The sequence below is a fragment of the Schistocerca cancellata genome, chromosome 1 (assembly GCF_023864275.1).
Source record: "Schistocerca cancellata isolate TAMUIC-IGC-003103 chromosome 1, iqSchCanc2.1, whole genome shotgun sequence".
Lineage (NCBI taxonomy): Eukaryota > Metazoa > Arthropoda > Insecta > Orthoptera > Acrididae > Schistocerca > Schistocerca cancellata.
This window is the reverse complement of record NC_064626.1, coordinates 1233531715-1233551358: the sequence shown is the minus strand read 5'-3', so window position 1 is coordinate 1233551358 and position 19644 is coordinate 1233531715. Positions and strand designations below refer to the sequence as shown.

Sequence of the window (19644 nt, the reverse complement as noted above, 5' to 3'; positions counted from 1 at the left end):
GAAGAAGGGATCGGTTGGTAGGACATGTTCTGAGGCATCAAGGGATCACCAATTTAGTATTGGAGGGCAGCGTGGAGGCTACAAATCGTAGAGGGAGACCAAGAGATGAATACACTAAGCAGATTCAGAAGGATGTAGGTTGCAGTAGGTACTGGGAGATGAAGAAGCTTGCACAGGATAGAGTAGCATGGAGAGCTGCATCAAACCAGTCTCAGGACTGAAGACCACAACAACAACAAGCGTTTGTAGAACGGATCGTCTCCAACTTTGCCGTGGCCAGGCAGCGCGGCGCTTATATCCTCTTCGTGTAGATGGCGCTACTGTCTCGTCGTTTTAGATGGGGGTCAAATGATAATCAAATCAAGACTCTACGCTGCCGACAAGCGTTGATATACATCAACGGGGACTGTTGAAAATGTGTGCCCCGACCGGGACTCGAACCCGGGATCTCCTGCTTACATGGCAGACGCTCTGTCCATGTGAGCCACCGAGGGCACAGTGGATAGTGCGACTGCAGGGACTATCTCGCTCACGCCTCCCGCGAGACCCACATTCTCACCTTGTATGTCCGCACTCTACATTCGTAGTGTCCCATGCATTTGTTAATATCAAATCTACCTTTAAGTGCTCATCTTTCCTAAAGGTACTTTTTTTTTTTTTTTGGCGTGAGCTCTTGTACGGAAGTGAAACGGGGATGATAAGCAGTTCACACAAGTAGACAATAGATTTTGAAATGTGATCTTACAGAAAGAATGTTGAGAAGTATATGGCTACTTGATATTACTAATGGGGGGCTACTGAAACGAACGGGGGATGGAATAAAGTTGTGGCACAATTTGACCAACAGAAAGGATCGGTAATGCATTACCCCCGCTGGTGGCCACTTTTGTTGACTCACAGCGCCGGTAGTCCAGCACGAATGGCGAGTCGGATCGCATAGAGCGAGTGCCAGAGACGCTTTCTCCTAACACACAGGGGGAGCCTGGCGGATGCCCTAGCTTCGCTTAAGAATTGACACATTGCGAAAAGCCTGGCGGACGATGCGAAACGTGCAGATAGCTGAAGGACCTCTACAGAGATATGGACGCTCCAAGGATACGCACAGTAAGGCGTGTGAAACAAACGAACTCTTTGGAAGAAATCACCTGCTTAAAAAAATATTTTCTGGACAGTTAGGAGGTTGCTTATAGATCACGAACGCCAGCTGATTATTAGACGAAGCACCAGCATGAGACTGTTCAGGCCTCACACAGAGGTATCCGTTACAAAATATTGTTGTGTGGCGGCTTTCACAGCAACTTATGACTGCAGAAAAACATCGCATGAATGGTGTGTCCAACACTGGGGTGGGCTCGACAGTAAAAATGCGTGAAAGGCACCAATTCTCCAGTCACTCACCAGCCTACACGAGATATAAAATTTTCACCTTCACTGGGTAGCGTGGTCATGAAACAGTAATCAGTCATTGGTCGGTATTACAAATTTAACCCATCAATGACAACGCCGAGTAGGGGAAAATTTGGAGGGGTCGTTGAGCTTAGCGGTGTGATAAAAGTGGAGAGCGAGTTGGTGAGACAGCACGGAAGAAAGAGGACATGGGGGCTGTTCCACCTACAGCCGACATCCGCCTTCCGACACCGTGATGTCGCTGCTTAGGCCATACGACACACGGCGCCAACGCATAGAATGTGCCTCGGCCTCGCTGTTCGGCAGCGGGTCACCGACGAGAGCTGCCAACTAGGGCTGTCGATAAAGTATTGACACATAGATATATCGATATTTTATTCACAAGTTGTCGATATATCATGGCGATATTTTCCCGCCGTATTTCGTTATAAAGATGGAACATCGAATGTCGATATATAAAATTTCATATTATATTTTTTCCACAATTTTCGGTAAATATTTGAAGTTGTTCTTTTCAAATTGCAGTAGAACATAAAATTTACTTTTCCTTTTCCTGTGTGAAGAAGTCTAACTACTTTCATTTTTCCTTGACCGTGTGAAGCAGCTATATGTGGCACAAAAGACGAAGTCCGATTGCACTTGGTGTTGGTGGTGTGAATGCAATAACAAGTTTTCCGATGTGAAGAAACATCACATCAGCTGCGTTAAAAAATAATTTTGAACGCGACTAGTGTGCTGTTTCGTCACATGGTTTCGGCTTACCACCATCTTCAGGTCTGTTGTAAATATAAATATTGTGTAAGCGACCAGGTTCTATTAGTTAAGGTTCAGATTAAATCTATACAAGTCTATAGAAGTGATGTACGAAATATAACATATAAAATATTTATAGTCATCCATGGCATCCTTACATACCGTTAAAATATTCTAATATAAATCATCGTCAAGTTAAACATGTGCTTGCTAATACTCAGATTGCGTCACTATTTATACAAAACCTCATACCAGTGGAGAGCACTTTAGCCAGAGTACATAGTAAACCAGTGTCGCCAGCATAAAGATTAAAATTTGCCCCCTTGACTACCCGAGCTTCTCTCATTAAAAACATATACTGATATACTATGTGTGAAATAAGACACATACATGAAATCTGTAAAAGGTACAAATAAAATACAATACATCCCTTAGCCTGGTCAGGTAACATACGACTTTTATAATTGCCAGTATAAAAAGTATAAAATAAATATAAAAATCAAAAATTAAAAATCACAAAATCTTCTATCCTAAGTTCAGTTAACAGTGAACGAAATCATAATGCAATTAATAAATTAATGACCCTTAATTGAAAATAAAAAATTGATAGTCGTTATTACATTAAGGTACAGTATCGATGGCGAATATCATAAAAGTTGTATGTTACCTAACCAGGCCAAGGGCTGTATTGTATATTATTTGTACTTTTTACGGATTTCAAGTAGGAGTTTAATTTCACACATAGTATATCAGCGTATGTTTTTGATGACAGACGCTCGGGTAGTCAAGGGGGAAAATTTTAGTCTTTATATTGGTGACACTGGTTTGCTATGTAGTCTGGCTAAAGTGCTCTGTGCTTGTACTAGTTTTTTGTATAAATGCTGACACAAACTGAGTATTATAACGCACATATTTAACTTGACGATGATTTATAACAGAATATTTTAATGGTATGTGTGGATGCCATAGATGGCTATAAATATTTTATGTTGTATATTTCATGCATCTCTAAGACTTGTATAGATTTAATCTTAATCAATTGAACCTGGTCGCTTACACAATATTTATATTTACAACAGATCTGAAGATGGCAATAAGGCGAAACCGGTCATGAAGTGTAAAGAAATCTATGTGATCAAGACGGATTTGTGAAAATAAAAGTGCTAAAAATAAAATGATCGCGGATTCATGTACATACTTCATGTCTTCAGTTGATACATTTTATAGTGTCACATGCAGTTACCATTGTTAGCGAAAGGGATTATTGAAAAGGGAGAAAGTGCATCGTTTTTCTTTCCCTTCTTGCTCAAAGGGGGATAGGCAGGCTGCTGGCTTGTTGATGTTCAGAATGTCTAACAATAAATCTGTACTTAAATATACAGCTCTAAAACCAGTGGAGTATGTACGATGTGAAGCCGATATTTTTATAGGCAGGTGCGTCGGAATTTTCTTCGTCGATACGTCGATATATATGAATACACTCCTGACCGGTGTGTCAGACCCACCATACTTGCTCCGGACACTGCGAGAGGGCTGTACAAGCAATGATCACACGCATGGCACAGCGGACACACCAGGAACCGCGGTGTTGGCCGTCGAATGGCGCTAGCTGCGCAGCATTTGTGCACCGCCGCCGCCAGTGTCAGCCAGTTTGCCGTGGCATACGGAGCTCCATTGCAGTCTTTAACACTGGTAGCATGCCGCGACAGCGTGGTCGTGAACCGTATGTGCAGTTGACGGACTTTGAGCGAGGGCGTATAGTGGGCATGCGGGAGGCCGGGTGGACGTACCGCCGAATTGCTCAACACGTGGGGCGTGAGGTCTCCACAGTACATCGATGTTGTCGCCAGTGGTCGGCGGAAGGTGCACATGCCCGTCGACCTGGGACCGGACCGCAGCGACGCACGGATGCACGCCAAGACCGTAGGATCCTACGCAGTGCCGTACGGGACCGCACCGCCACTTCCCAGCAAATTAGGGACACTGTTGCTCCTGGGGTATCGGCGAGGACTATTCGCAACCGTCTACATGAAGCTGGGCTACGGTCCCGCACACCGTTAGGCCGTCTTCTGCTCACGCCCCAACATCGTGCAGCCCGCCTCCAGTGGTGTCGCGACAGGCGTGAATGGAGGCACGAATGGAGACGTGTCGTCTTCAGCGATGAGAGTCGCTTCTGCCTTGGTGCCAATGATGGTCGTATGCGTGTTTGGCGCCGTGCAGGTGAGCGCCACAATCAGGACTGCATACGACCGAGGCACACAGGGCCAACACCCGGCATCATGGTGTGGGGAGCGATCTCCTACACTGGCCGTACACCACTGGTGATCGTCGAGAGGACACTGAATAGTGCACGGTACATCCAAACCGTCATCGAACCCATCGTTCTACCATTCCTAGACCGGCAAGGGAACTTGCTGTTCCAACAGGACAATGCACGTCCGCATGTATCCCGTGCCACCCAACGCGCTCTAGAAGGTGTAAGTCAACTACCCTGGCCAGCAAGATCTCCGGATCTGTCCCCCATTGAGCATGTTTGGGACTGGATGAAGCGTCGTCTCACGCGGTCTGCACGTCCAGCACGAACGCTGGTCCAACTGAGGCGCCAGGTGGAAATGGCATGGCAAGCCGTTCCACAGGACTACATCCAGCATCTCTACGATCGTCTCCATGGGAGAATAGCAGCCTGCATTGCTGCGAAAGGTGGATATACACTATACTAGTGCCGACATTGTGCATGCTCTGTTGCCTGTGTCTATGTGCCTGTGGTTCTGTCAGTGTGATCATGTGATGTATCTGACCCCAGGAATGTGTCAATAAAGTTTCCCCTTCCTGGGACAATGAATTCACGGTGTTCTTATTTCAATTTCCAGGAGTGTATTATCTCGGTGTATCGGGAGCCGGTAATCATACTATTTTAAGTATCGATATATCGCATTCCCAATATTTTTAAAAATATTAACTGTCCTACTGCCGACTCGCCGTGGCTATCAGGCAACACAACGTACCGATGCACCGCCTTCCGCCGTCATCAACACACGACAAATGACTATGAAGGATGGTGGAATGATTCATTCCCTCCCTCCTTCCCCTTAATAACAGAGTTGTGTCCACGCCCAGTTACACCGGCCCTGAGATTTGTAATTTTTTTATAATTTTTGTGTGCAAAATAATTTTTGTTTCAATACTCTAATTAATCCGTTCCATTCGTACATCAAATCCTCATTCTTATAACCTTTTCCAGGTTGAGTTCACTAAATCATTCACGTCGCTCAAATATTGCCTCCCAACGTAGAGCATCTGCGTGTCAGTTTATGCAAGAGATCAAAGAGCTCTCACTGAAAAGGGACAGTACTGCCCGACATAGAAAAGATGTACAATATACTTCGTTGTTCTCGTCACAAAAGCGTTTTTTGTATAATAAAAACCATTTTATTTAGTACGCCGAAGCCGGGTACCCATGTAGGAAGAAAGGGCAATTTGTATGTTAAAGTATTCAGATCAGTAGTTCCTTAAAATACATCCCTGAATCCAGTTTGGTAATGTTTGTGAATTGAATGAATGGCTCGTCGCCAGCTGACAACAGATAGTGAAGGTAGATTCTATAATTATCTTTGAGACGGTTCTCTGGATACCTTTGGTCGAACCAAAGAGAGGAAGTATACTAGAGCACTAGAGGACCTGGAATGTGGCTGACCAATACGGTGGCATGGTCCTCCCCCACTTCTGCGAAAGCGCGGGATGACCTGATGAATGGCCATGTTTCAGCACTCTGTCACTGGTTCCTGAGGTGTGAAGACGTGTTTTATGTGTGCTCCAGAAAAACAGATTTAAATCAAAATGGTATGGATGTGGAATAGTTAAGAGTAATTAAACTAATAATTTCTCTTTTCAGAAACTTTTGGTTGGAGGCTCATGTAAATTTTTCGGAAAAAGATGGGCAGGTAAAACATTCATGGGGAACATAGGATTCTTCGGAAGTGACAAAGAAACCACGTGTTGTAATTATAAGACGAAATGCTAGCGTGTGGGAGATATGCATAAATCCTCCAGAGTTCGTGGTAGGAAAATTATTACGTGGGTCAGTGACGTGTGAATCTGGGATGACTATTGTTTGATGGGGGAAAGCAGAACGAGTAGATAACTAAACATTTTGTTTTCGAGATGTGTTTTACACTGCCAGTGTGATTTATTTTGTGTACTTAATCTATGCGATACGGCGAGTCAAGCACGACTTGTCCTAGAACAGCACGAAAGTCAGTAAATTCGTTATGTTGCTACTGAATGAGGTTAAGAGAGTGTGGGAGAGGACGAAGTAGCGAAATTGTCCTTACCAATCAAGAAAGTGCACAGTAGCAGTAAACAGAAACATTACGAGACCGTAGAATAGTAAAATGCTTGTGTTATGCTATGCCCATTGGGTGGAGAATCCCTTGTTTAAGCATTGTGTTTAACTGTAATGCAAGAAATTTTGCAACATATAGTGAAAGAATTTATTGCAATAAAGAGGATATATATGAAACAAATAGTGGTCTTCATTATTGAGTTGTGGGTAGCCATTTTGTTGAGATATCTTACCATAACCTTCATTTTCTTGCTGGAATGTCTAAGCTTTGGTTAAAATATATAGCACAGAAAAGAAGTGTGGTCCTGCCAGGGTGGAGTGAGTCCATCAGAAATGTGTACAAGCTATTAGTCAGATGCGTTATCCATTCCGTTGCGTTAAGAAGTAAGGACGAGAATAAAGTATAGCTTAACTGATAGGCACTGAGGCTCACATTTCAAGCATAGTTGCAGTGGGTATGATAAATCATGTAAATATTTCTGATGTACGAATAATAATTGCAGTCGCTTGGCACGCCATTCATCTAGTAGGCCTGGCTATTAGATGCCACAGAATTGGGTAGGAACCTTCCATCATTACACGGGTGTAGATAGGACAGATCCTGAGTGGTAAGGTTAATCGTCGATCGCTAATGGGAAGAAGTGTTGGAATAAAAATTGTAGAGGGAGACCAAGGCTTGAATACAGTGAGTGGTACTCAGCAGCTGAGCAGAAGTGAAGAGGGTCGCACAGGATAGACTACAGTGGAGAGCTGCGTTAGACAAGCCTACGGACTCAAGACCAGGCCAAAAACAGTCTTCTCCATGGATTAGGTTCCCAGATATGTGAATGGCTCGAAGACATCGTAAGTAACAGAACCAAATACTTCAGGCTTTCCCGGCGATCTAATGACATCTTGGGTTGTCGGGTGTTCTGTCGGGTGTTCCAGCAGAACACCTGACAACCCAAGATGTCAGAACCAAATACGTTCCCATCGACGGGTAGTGTGCATCAGAGACGAAGGTATCGTCAGGAGTGCAGCAGGGAAGTGTGATAGAACCGCTTTTATTTTTTGTATACATAAATGATATGACAGACACGTTAAGCAAAAAAAAAAAAAGTGTGTCGAATCTTATGGGACTTAACTGCTAAGGTCATCAGTCCCTAAGCTTACACACTACTAACTTAAATTATCCTAAGGACAAACACACACACCCATGCCCGAGGGAGGACTCGAACCTTTGCCGAGACCAGACGCACAGTCCATGACTGCAGCGCCTCAGACCGCTCGGCTAATCCCACGCGGCACAGGTTTAGGAGTAGTCTATAGCTGTTAGCTGATGATGCTGTGATGTTCAGTGAGGTGTCGTTGTTGGGTGACTGTAGGAGCAAAGAAGATGACTTAGACAAAATTTCTAGTTTGTATGATGAATGGCAGGTAGTTCTAAATGTAGAAAAATGTGAGTTAATACTGATGAGTAGGAACATTGGGGCATTAATAACGTGCTGCTTGAGACAGTCACGTTACTAAATATGTGGGTGTCAAATTACAGAGCAACGTGAAATGGAGTGAGCATGTGAGGATTATAGTAGCGAAGGCGAATGGTCGATTTCGTTTTTGGGAGAATTTTAGGGACGTGTGGGTCATCTGTAAAGAAAAACTTAAATAGGACGCCAGTGTGACCCGTTTTGAGTATTGCGCAAGTGTTTGGGTTTCGTACGAGATCGGATTAAAGAAAGACATCGAGGCAGTTAACAGGAGTGCTACTGGTAGGGTCGAACAACACGGAAATATTACTGACATGCTTCGCGAACTCAAATGGGAATCGCTGGGAGGAAGTTTACATTCTCTTCGACGAGTACTACTGAGAAAATGTAGAGAACCGGCAGAATGATGCTACTGCAGCCAACGTATATCTCATGCAATGAACAGAAAGATTAGATGGGAGATTTTAGGGCTCGTACGGAGGAGTAAAGACAGTCGTTTTTCCCTCGTTCTGTTTGCTAGGGGAACAGGAAAGGAAACAACTAGAAGGTGGCTCGCGGAGTATATACACTCCTGGAAATGGAAAAAAGAACACTTTGACACCGGTGTGTCAGACCCACCATTCTTGCTCCGGACATTGCGAGAGGGCTGTACAAGCAATGATCACACGCACGGCACAGCGGACACACCAGGAACCGCGGTGTTAGCCGTCGAATGGCGCTAGCTGCGCAGCATTTGTGCACCGCCGCCGTCAGTGTCAGCCAGTTTGCCGTGGCATATGGAGCTCCATCGCAGTCTTTAACACTGGTAGCATGCCGCGACAGCGTGGACGTGAACCGTATGTGCAGTTGACGGACTTTGAGCGAGGGCGTATAGTGGGCATGCGGGAGGCCGGGTGGACGTACCGCCGAATTGCTCAACACGTGGGGGCGTGAGGTCTCCACAGTACATCGATGTTGTCGCCAGTGGTCGGCGGAAGGTGCACGTGCCCGTCGACCTGGGACCGGACCGCAGCGACGCACGGATGCACGCCAAGTCCGTAGGATCCTACGCAGTGCCGTAGGGGACCGCACCGCCACTTCCCAGCAAATTAGGGACACTGTTGCTCCTGGGGTATCGGCGAGGACCATTCGCAACCGTCTCCATGAAGCTGGGCTACGGTCCCGCACATCGTTAGGCCGTCTTCCGCTCACGCCCCAACATCGTGCAGCCCGCCTCCAGTGGTGTCGCGACAGGCGTGAATGGAGGCACGAATGGAGACGTGCCGTCTTCAGCGATGAGAGTCGCTTCTGCCTTGGTGCCAATGATGGTCGTATGCGTGTTTGGCGCCGTGCAGGTGAGCGCCACAATCAGGACTGCATACGACCGAGGCACACAGGGCCAACACCCGGCATCATGGTGTGGGGAGCGATCTCCTACATTGGCCGAACACCACTGGTGATCGTCGAGGGGACACTGAATAGTGCACGGTACATCCAAACCGTCATCGAACCCATCGTTCTACCATTCCTAGACCGGCAAGGGAACTTGCTGTTCCAACAGGACAATGCACGTCCGCATGTATCCCGTGCCACCCAACGTGCTCTAGAAGGTGTAAGTCAACTACCCTGGCCAGCAAGATCTCCGGATCTGTCCCCCATTGAGCATGTTTGGGACTGGATGAAGCGTCGTCTCACGCGGTCTGCACGTCCAGGACGAACGCTGGTCCAACTGAGGAGCCAGGTGGAAATGGCATGGCAAGCCGTTCCACAGGACTACATCCAGCATCTCTACGATCGTCTCCATGGGAGAATAGCAGCCTGCATTGCTGCGAAAGGTGGATATACACTGTACTAGTGCCGACATTGTGCATGCTCTGTTGCCTGTGTCTATGTGCCTGTGGTTCTGTCAGTGTGATCATGTGATGTATCTGACCCCAGGAATGTGTCAATAAAGTTTCCCCTTCCTGGGACAATGAATTCACGGTGTTCTTATTTCAATTTCCAGGAGTGTATATGTAGTTGTAGATGTTAATATAAATAAGGAGAATAGCTGTATATTAATCAATGCAATTTTTATCCTTCGTCGAACGTGTCCTGCACCACCTACACAGTACTCTGTGCAATAATAAACACACACACATACACCACGTGATCAAAAGTATCCAGACACTCCCAAAAACATACTTTTTTCATATTAAGTGTATTGTTCTGCCACCTACTGCCAGGTACCCCATATCAGTGACCTCAGTAGTCGTTAGACATAGTGAGATAGCAGAATGAGCTCTACCCCGGAACTCACTGTAATGCCACTTCATCGGACGAGAAATGAAAATAAAAAATTAGTTCCCAAATTCCGAAAGATTTCCCCAAAATCAGTTCCAGATTCCATGAAAAATGAACAAGCAAACAAATTTCTCGTTAACACTATTATTTGGATATTAAACAGTAATTGAATCAGGAATCTAATGCTTAGTAATTTAATAACATACGAAAGAAAGATAGGAGTCCAGTAAAATGAAACCCAAATTTCAAAATCATAGTAAATCGAAAAATCATAGTAATTAAAATTAGCAAAGAATACTCCGTGTGAGTACTCTTTGATATTCGTGAGTAATGGCTAAGGATAATTCAATCCATTGTCACTACGTTACGAGAGTTAGCCAAAGCAAGTCATACTTTTGAATGCTCGTATATGTAGGCGCAATGAGATCGTTCTTTCAGAATTGATTATTGCTGTATACTATGACGCAGTGAAACGATACTTTGACTTCAAATATTACGTTCTTTAGAATTCAGGTGGAGGACTAGCATATACTAGACAGAAGTGACTTTCAATTAGATAACATGAAGTTAACACTATTTAGCAAGTGAACATAGATAGACAATGTCAAGCGTAATAACTAATGGACTATGGAACTTGGCGATAGTAACGAAGCTTAAAATTTTTAATTCCCCCCATCACCTGGGGAAGCTTCTTCCTCACGGCTCTGTTAGGAAGTGACTAATATTGTGTAATAAACAAGCATATCGTGTCAATTCACTCATTTGTCATTCAAGTTTTACTATATTATTTACAGAGATAACGTGCTGAGATATTACTTGACTGAAGCGCTCGGTGCTTATATAGAAACTCCTTGACGTTCGGAATTAATAACACTGTTACGACTGATTATAGATTTGAGATTACAACCAGTCTATAGGGAATTTGGTGTGGATGGAACTAATTTGAACTTATCATTAATATTTAAATAGCAACAGATAAACCATCGATTAGAAAACGATTTAATTACGACATTTGGTGAAGTAAATACCGCACAAGTCGCGAGTTCAGTTCATCAATGTTCTGTTTGTAACGTTGATACCGATACATAAGAAATAACCAATCTCATTGCTCTACCGCTGAGTGTTAGCCAAGACAGAAGATCCGAATGGACGTTACCAAAAGATGCCGCCATTAACGTGAGGTTCGATCACGAAGAAACCGTTACAATTGACGCACTAAACGCGAGGCTAGATGAAGAAGACACCTTGAAAGGTGGCTACACTGAGCCACAGCGCCAAAAATCGCGCCAGAGAGAGTATTGTTCCGCCGCCTCCACTGGCAGTGCTCTTTGAGAAGTAGCAGCAGGCAGTTCTTGCCGAGAGTTCTTGCCGAGTAGTTGTGGTGGACACAGCTTGTAGCTGAAGTGGGATGAGATGTGGTAGTGCAGAGTGTTGTTCCATGTTTATGCAGTTATTGATGGGAGAGATAGCAGATGTTATTCTAATGGAGATATTGTAATGATCTGAGTGCTTTTCGTCAATATAAATTAAGGTAACTAACTACTGTTCTTTATTTTCTTATTATTTGTGTGTCCTGAATAATGCTTCATTACAGGTTCAGTCAACAAAGCATCTGGCGTGTGTTCTTGTATTAGAGTGTAATTTTGGTTTTCTTGCACAATTATAGTATTTGTAATTTTCTTTTATCACGTCAGTAAATGGTATTTAAAATTTCTTGTCTTGTTGAAGAAGAACCGTGCCAGATGTGCGTTGAGTCACACTCCCACACACAGAACAGTTATACTTGTGCTTTGGTTTCGTAGGTTTTATAGTTGCTGGGGACTTAATTAATTGTATTAACGAAAATTTCATTTCATTCTTTGTTGTCATTCTATGCAGTCAGATAGCGTAACAATTAGTTGTCAGGGCCAGCCGTTTACGAGACTTGCGTAATCGGACATACAGTAACTAAAAGTAATTGCATTGCATTTTATTAAGCCCCCATGCACGTGGCGACCGCTGCTTCGGATCGTCCCTTGGAATCTTCTGATTGTAAAAATAGTAGACAGTAGTATTGTAGTAATTTGTAGTTTGGTAATTGTAGTCCATTTTGCATGTGTAGATTTGGTAATTGGTATTGTTCTAATGGTATTTTTCAAAATTTATTCATTTTTTGTTGTCTTGTCCACGGGTTTGATAATTTAGTGCAATTATTTCAATTGTTCGAGTAAACGTGTTTGAGGGAAACATTTCGAGTGAATGGTATTGTTGGACATAAGGAGGCATTGTGTGTAATTTTCGTACAGTGACGAGTTTTGTACATTTAGTAAATGATTACGCGATCCATGAAAAAGGCAAAAATGATGGATAGTGAGAATGACGAAATTATTAACATGGCGAACTCGCCAACAGAGGAAAACAGTATCATGAATAATGAAGTGGAAGACAATTTAAGAAGTCGGGAAAATAGTCCGGAACCATTTCAAAATTTTTCTCAATCAGAAAATTCACAGAACCCGAGATTAACGATAGAAGATTGTGGAATAGTATCGAACACAGATAGCTTTATGGCTATGCAGAAGGAAGTTAGTTTTGTGGGAAATGTTAGGGGCGAAAAGAATTTCGAGCAACTTAACACGGAGCAGTTGATGAGTGCAATATTAAATTTGGGATCTCGGTTAGAATCACAAATAGGAACAATTAAAAATGATATGGGAACAATGGGATCACAGATACGATCTGAATTTAAAACAGAGATAGGTACAATTAAAACACAGATGGGAACAATGGAAACACGGTTTGGATCTGAATTAAAAACTGAGATGGGAACTTTGGGATCTGAATTAAAAAATGATATGGGAACAATGGAAACACAGTTGAGATCTGAATTAAAAACACAGATGGGAACAATGGAAACACGGTTAGACTCACGAATAGGGACATGTTTCAAAAACATGAAAGATGAATTAAAGAAAGAAATTCGAGAAGAAGTACAACCGATTTTGAATGCTCACAATAATAGATTAGTTGCAGTAGAGATTAGACAAAGGGAACAGGATAGAGAACAGGAAGAAAGAGATCGCGCGATGGTACAGAAATTTTCAGAGTTAAATTTACAACGTGCGAAAGATAAGGAAGAAATATTTGAGAGAATCGAGGAATCCGTACCAAATGACAGATTAAATAACCTAACACAACAGTATGAACAGTTAACTAATAAATGTGTTAATACTGAAACCCGAGTCGCGACACTTACGGAAGACGTAAATAAACAGAAAGAACAATTAAGTGACTCATCGGAAAGAGTTGAGGAGATCTCAGATAAATTAACAAGTGTTAGTTTAGCAGAAGGGTTTGAAGAAAATAATTTGTTTCATTTACGTGATGCAACAAGAGAGCGCCAGGCGCGTGAATTTAACAATAATCGTCATTGGGACTGGGACAGACGCGGTAGGTCTTTGTCGCCACGAGGCGAAAACTTTGACTATAAACACTTTTTGACTGTTCGGAAATTTAAGATCTTCCGCAATTCTAAGAATGACATACATCCATGTTCATGGTTAGATCAATTTATGTACGCACTCCCGCCAAATTTGCCACTAAGTCACAAACTGGAGTTTATGTGCAGCTATTAAAGTCCTCAGGGGATTCACTACTCTTAAGTGAATATGTGCCGTAGCGAGCATAGGGCCCCGAGCTGTAGTGGTGCTATTTCTCTTTTAGTTTTCTGTACCGCTGCCTACTCTTTTACTATTCTTTGCATCTGTCAAAACAACTCTTCGACTATCAATCTATCTAGAGAGTAGTAAACAACAACCTGATATGACTATTTTACCTAAAAGTGATTTCGTAAATTACCGTTTGGACTTTACCTTCAGCAGCATTCATTCGTAGCTTAAATGAAATTTTACCTGTTTATCTTCGTGACAATATTACTTCATATGTTGACGACATTCTTATTGCTAAACATTCTTGGAGTGAGCACAACAAAATTTTGGATTCATTATTACGTATTTTAGCAAGAGTTGGCATTACTATGAACTTGGAGAAATCTGAATTTGGTCGTTCACAGGTGAAATTTCTCGGTCACATTATTTCTACAGAAGGTATTCTTCCTGATCCAGAGAAATTAGACGCTATTCGTAATTATGCTGTTCCTACCACAAAACGTGACGTTCGTAGTTTCCTTGGTGTCTGTAATTTTCTGAGACGCTTTGTTAGACTGGACAATTTGGCCACACCTCGTTTATGTGAACTATCCGGAAAGAAATCTAATTGGTGTTGGGATGAGGAAGCTCAGTCAGAATTTGAACAACTTCGTGATGCCTTAGTTGCCGCCCCACTTCTATCACACCCGGATTTATCTAAAGATTTTTGTTTGGCGACGGACTCATCATACAAAGGCCTAGGTGCACATTTATTTCAAGAGATAGAAGAAAACGGCGTTGTAGTACAAAAGACTATTGCATTTGGAAGTCGTGTTCTCTCGAAATCAGAAAGGAATTATTCGATTACGGAACTTGAAGCTTTGGCTGTTGTTTGGGCTTTTACAAAATTTCGCACATTTTTGTTTGGCAGACATACTAAGGTTTACACCGATCATCGAGCTCTGGAGTTTCTTATGTCGACAAAATTAACTCATGGCAGATTGTCACGATGGGCGTTGTACCTACAGGAATTTGACTTTAGTATTGTTTACATACAGGGTTCTTCAAATATTGTTGCTGATGCTTTATCACGTGCACCTATGGGTTTGAAACAAAGTGCTGAAGAGGACTGCAAGGAAAACAATTATTGTTTGATGTATATTCAAGGTGTTGCGTTTGAGAACTTTATTTCGTCTTCGCTCCAGGATATCGCTAAGGAGCAAAATAAGGATCCAATCTGGAAGGACATTAAGGAGAAGTGGAGGAGAAAGGAAAGCGCAGCGATTAGACAGCATTATTTAGTTCGCAATGACATTCTTTTTAAACGAAAATCGGTCGACAACTCTGTTTGGTTAGTTTGTATTCCTGATGAGTGGGTTAATAAGCTGATTTGGTATACGCATTTTAGTTATGCACACTTTGGTCCCAGAAAATGCTTTCATAAATTACGAGAAAATTGCTACTTCAATAATATGGAAAAACGTATTCGATTTGTTCTTGCCAAATGCAAATTATGTCAAAAGGCTAAACCGCCGACAGTATCTCACAGAGCACCGTTGTTTCCTATCATTCCAGCAAAATTAAAGGACATGGCAGCAGTTGATTTGTTCGGTCCAGTGGTTCGATCTACTAATGGTTTTGCGTACATTTTCGTAGCAGTGGAGTTGACATCAAAATATGTGTGTTTTACACCGTTACGCAAAGCAACAGCTCGTTCAGTATCTAATGCTTTAATCAAACATTTTCTTAAAGAAGTGGGTCATGTTGATAAGGTTATATCAGATAATGGATCACAGTTTCGTTCTAAAATTTGGCTTCGTACTCTACAGCATCGTAAAATTAAACCAATTTTCATTTCACTTTTTCACCCTCAACCTAACGCTTCAGAGAGATGGATGAAGGAAATCAATAAATTGTGTCGTCCTTATTGTCATCAGAATCACAGAACGTGGGATCAGTATCTTCATATTTTTCAAAACATTCTGAATGAACTCCCTAACGACTCAACTTCTTTACCGCCTATACTGATATTAAAAAACAAAGCACCGACAAATCGCATTTCTGAAATCGTTCCTTTTCCGCCTACACGGAAACTGCGGCATTCTGAAGTTGTCAACCTGGCTCTACAAAATATTGCATCTGCGGCTGCTAGAAGAGTGAAATCAGCAAAGCGTCCTGGTCGTTTAAAAATCTTGTCAGTTGGTCAGAAGGTGTTAATTAAGGCTCATCGTTTGTCTCACAAAGGAAAAGGCTTGTGTCGGAAATTTTTTCTACTTTATAACGGTCCATATAGAATTCGCAAAATTATTCATGATAACACTGTGGAAGTAGAAACTCTTAAATCACGACGCTCTAAGGGAATACATCATATATCAAACGTCAAAATTTTTGTAGAATGACATACTTTTGAGAAACTAACAGTTGTATGTAAACACACGGAGAGTACAAGGATACCGCGCTGTGTTTTGGCGGCGGCACATCCTCAAAGCAACAGTCAAGTCTGCGCGCCGCTAAAGGCAGTCGTTGACCGCAAACAATCACTTCCTACGTCACGCGCCTACAGCTGATCGAGCGCTCGGTGCGAATGCACTGACAGCCGTAAATAAATACACAGTCTAATTTCTCCGACTAAATTCAGTATAAAGCTATAGTGACTTGATGAATTCTGTTATTAACATTCAGTATTTTTCAGGATACGGTTCTATAAAATATTTAAGAACTTCAGGTAAATTCTGTGCGTGTCCGACGTTAAGACGACTTGCTGTCGAGAAAATTTCAGGAAAAATGTCATTTCAAAGAAGAAAGTAATAAACTAAAAAAGGTAACTATTAATTGAGTTTATTTTTCAGGTAACATAATTCCACTTAGGTACGTACCTTAGACGTAATTTGCTGCTCGCGATTACGTGATTCATACTTTGTGCTAATTACATGTTCTATGAAATTACTTGTGAAGCGACGTGCTTGCGTACGTTAACTGATTTTGACAATTTTTATTAATGTACTGGATTGTAACTTGTGTATACTATGCATCGCTTGGCTGCACTGCTTTTTCACTGATGTTATATTTTTTAATTATGTGCGTGCTGTGCCTATTTATTTAAATTATAATTGTCACCTGATTAATTGTGCTGATGTGGTTAGGTATGTAAGTTATACTTTGTGATTTATCTGCTTGCGCCTTCATGTTTACTTATTAAGATACGATGCTAATGACCTGTTTAGTACGTAAGATATATGTTTACTGCTATGCGTATGGATTGCACATTTACACATTTCTGCTTGTTGTCATAACTATACTTTAATTTGGTATATAGCAATGCTGATGTACAGTGTCCAAACATAGAGTTTAGGTTACACTATGGTACTAGTTACAGATTGTTCGTTTGGCAGAGCCTCGTTGTAAGATTTGTGCTGCATCCACTTGTTCACATTCTGTTCTCTACTGGTATATTTACTCGCTATTGCTTGTTTTGCTTACGCTCAGTGCTTTATATTTTAACATAAGAAAATGAACTGCAGTCATTCGACGAGCGACTTTAGTACAAGAAACGTCATAGAAGTCACATGAACTGGAGGTTTTATGAAAGCTGTATAAATTTATGCTAATAGGAAGGAAGCTAACGACATGACATACCAACACAGTTATTACACTGCATTTTTCGTGAGCAATTGAAAGAGGATGTGACACTTGACACAAGAAATACTCCACATGTTTGCTTCTGTTTGCCATAATTCTTGAAGTGGTGTACACACTGTGAAATATTATGATCATTCACACTCCGTAATCGTACTTAATTACTGAGAGTTATTCGAACTAAGTCTGTTAGAGGTCATGTATGCATTCTTTGTTTATAATTCATAATGAGTAGAAGATTTTGGTCAGATGGATTACACAGAGGTTGTGTGTTGACAGTGTGTCTTCGGATTGTATGGGATGAGGAGGTTTGCATTAGGATTTTATCTGTACTTATTCGAGGAGACTGACTTAAGGAAAGAGTTGTTATGGAAGTGAAATGATATTGGTGCTAAGGTTTATATGTAGCGACGTATTGAAGAGGTATTATAGAGGTATTGAGATTATATGAAGTTGATTTGAGTCTTAGTGGATAAGAGGCAAATAAGTGAGGTGCATATTTTTTTTGTTGTTGGTCTATATGGAACAAGGAGGATGAAGATAGCAGACTAGAACACTAAAATGGAAGGAAGATTGTCTACACACACTTTGTTAAATCACTAAGCAGTAGGTAACTTTTTTTTTTGGAGAGAGGAAGTTGCATATCTTGGCACACTGACAGTTGTTCAGTAACATACATTTTGATCTGGCTTGGCAAACATTGGTCTTGACATGATGACTATGACGTTGACTTAACTATTATTGACTGTTATACATTGCTGCCACTACTACTTGATACACATGATGAACATGAAATTTGACAGAAGTGGATTCAGACAGTTAACACTATACAATTACACAGTAGTACTTAATGTGGATGAAAGATGAGTGAGTGTGTTTTGTGTGTTTTCCTTTCCTAATCCTACCCACCTATCTCCTAAATATTATTTTATTTGTTTGTAGTGGCTTGCACTGACACCCAAAAATATTAACTGATGTTTGTGTATTTGTAATAGTAATATAACAATTATCTGATATCATATGTGTGTTTGTTACGATTTGTATGTTTAGTGTAAGAGCATTGTAAAAGCATTTGTATGTGCATTCAAACTATTGTTCATGCTTGAACTGTCTGATTAGTAATAGTGAAATTACGGACTGTTACTTGTACTTTTTCTACATGATTGGTGCCACTAGGACATGTTTAATTTCTGCTAATGAACTGTGTGATAAGTGATAGTTGTTTAATGTCATTTGTCGGTGTCTGCACCTACTCAACAATGCTGGGTGCCATTGATGAACTGCTTCTACTGAAATGATGTTACTTCTTGCTGTTTGCACCTGTTCCACAATGCTGGGTGCCACTGATGGACTGCTTCTACTGAAATGATGTCACCTGTTGGAGTCTGAACCTACTCCACAATGCTGGGTGCCACTGATGGACTGCTTCTACTCAAATGAGGTCACCTGTTGGAGTCTGAACCTACTCCACAATGCTGGGTGCCACTGATGAACTGCTTCTACTGAGATGATGTCACTTGTTGCTGTAAGCACCTGTTCAACATTGCTGGGTGCCACTGATGGACTAATTCTACTGAGATGATGTCACCTGTTGCTGTTTGCACCTTTTCCACAATGCTGGGTGCCACTGATGGACTGATTCTACTGAGATGATGTCACCTGTTGCTGTTTGCACCTGTTCCAATTTGCTGGGTGCCACTGATGGACTGCTTCTACTGAAATGATGTCACCTGTTGGAGTCTGAACCTACTCCACAATGCTGGGTGCCACTGACGAACTGCTTCTACTGAAATGAAGTCACTTCTTGGTGTCTGCACCTGCTCAACATTCCTGGGTGCCACTGATGGAACTGCTTCTACTGACATAATGTCACCTGATGGTGTCTGCACCTATTCAACATTGCTGGGTGCCACTGATGGACTGCTTCTACTGAGATGATGTCACTTGTTGCTGTCAGCACCTATTCAACAGTGCTGGGTGCTACTGCTGGAACTGTGAACTACTTGTTGTGAATATTTGTATTAACTGATTTTTTCTGTATTACTGTTTGTGAAAAGTTATAAGACTGCTCATATTCGTCATTGCTGACGTTATCGATTGAATTGTTTAACCACATGATATTTCTGTAAACTATTATGTAAAGTCACATGTA

At 41.9% G+C, this 19644-nt stretch overlaps 1 non-coding gene across 1 annotated transcript; it reads right to left on the bottom strand.

Moving 5' to 3' along the window:
* Window positions 1-420: 420 nt before the first annotated feature.
* Trnat-ugu (transfer RNA threonine (anticodon UGU)) lies at window positions 421-495 on the bottom strand. Its single transcript has one exon. It is a non-coding gene; the product is annotated as a tRNA-Thr (tRNA).
* Window positions 496-19644: the final 19149 nt, after the last annotated feature.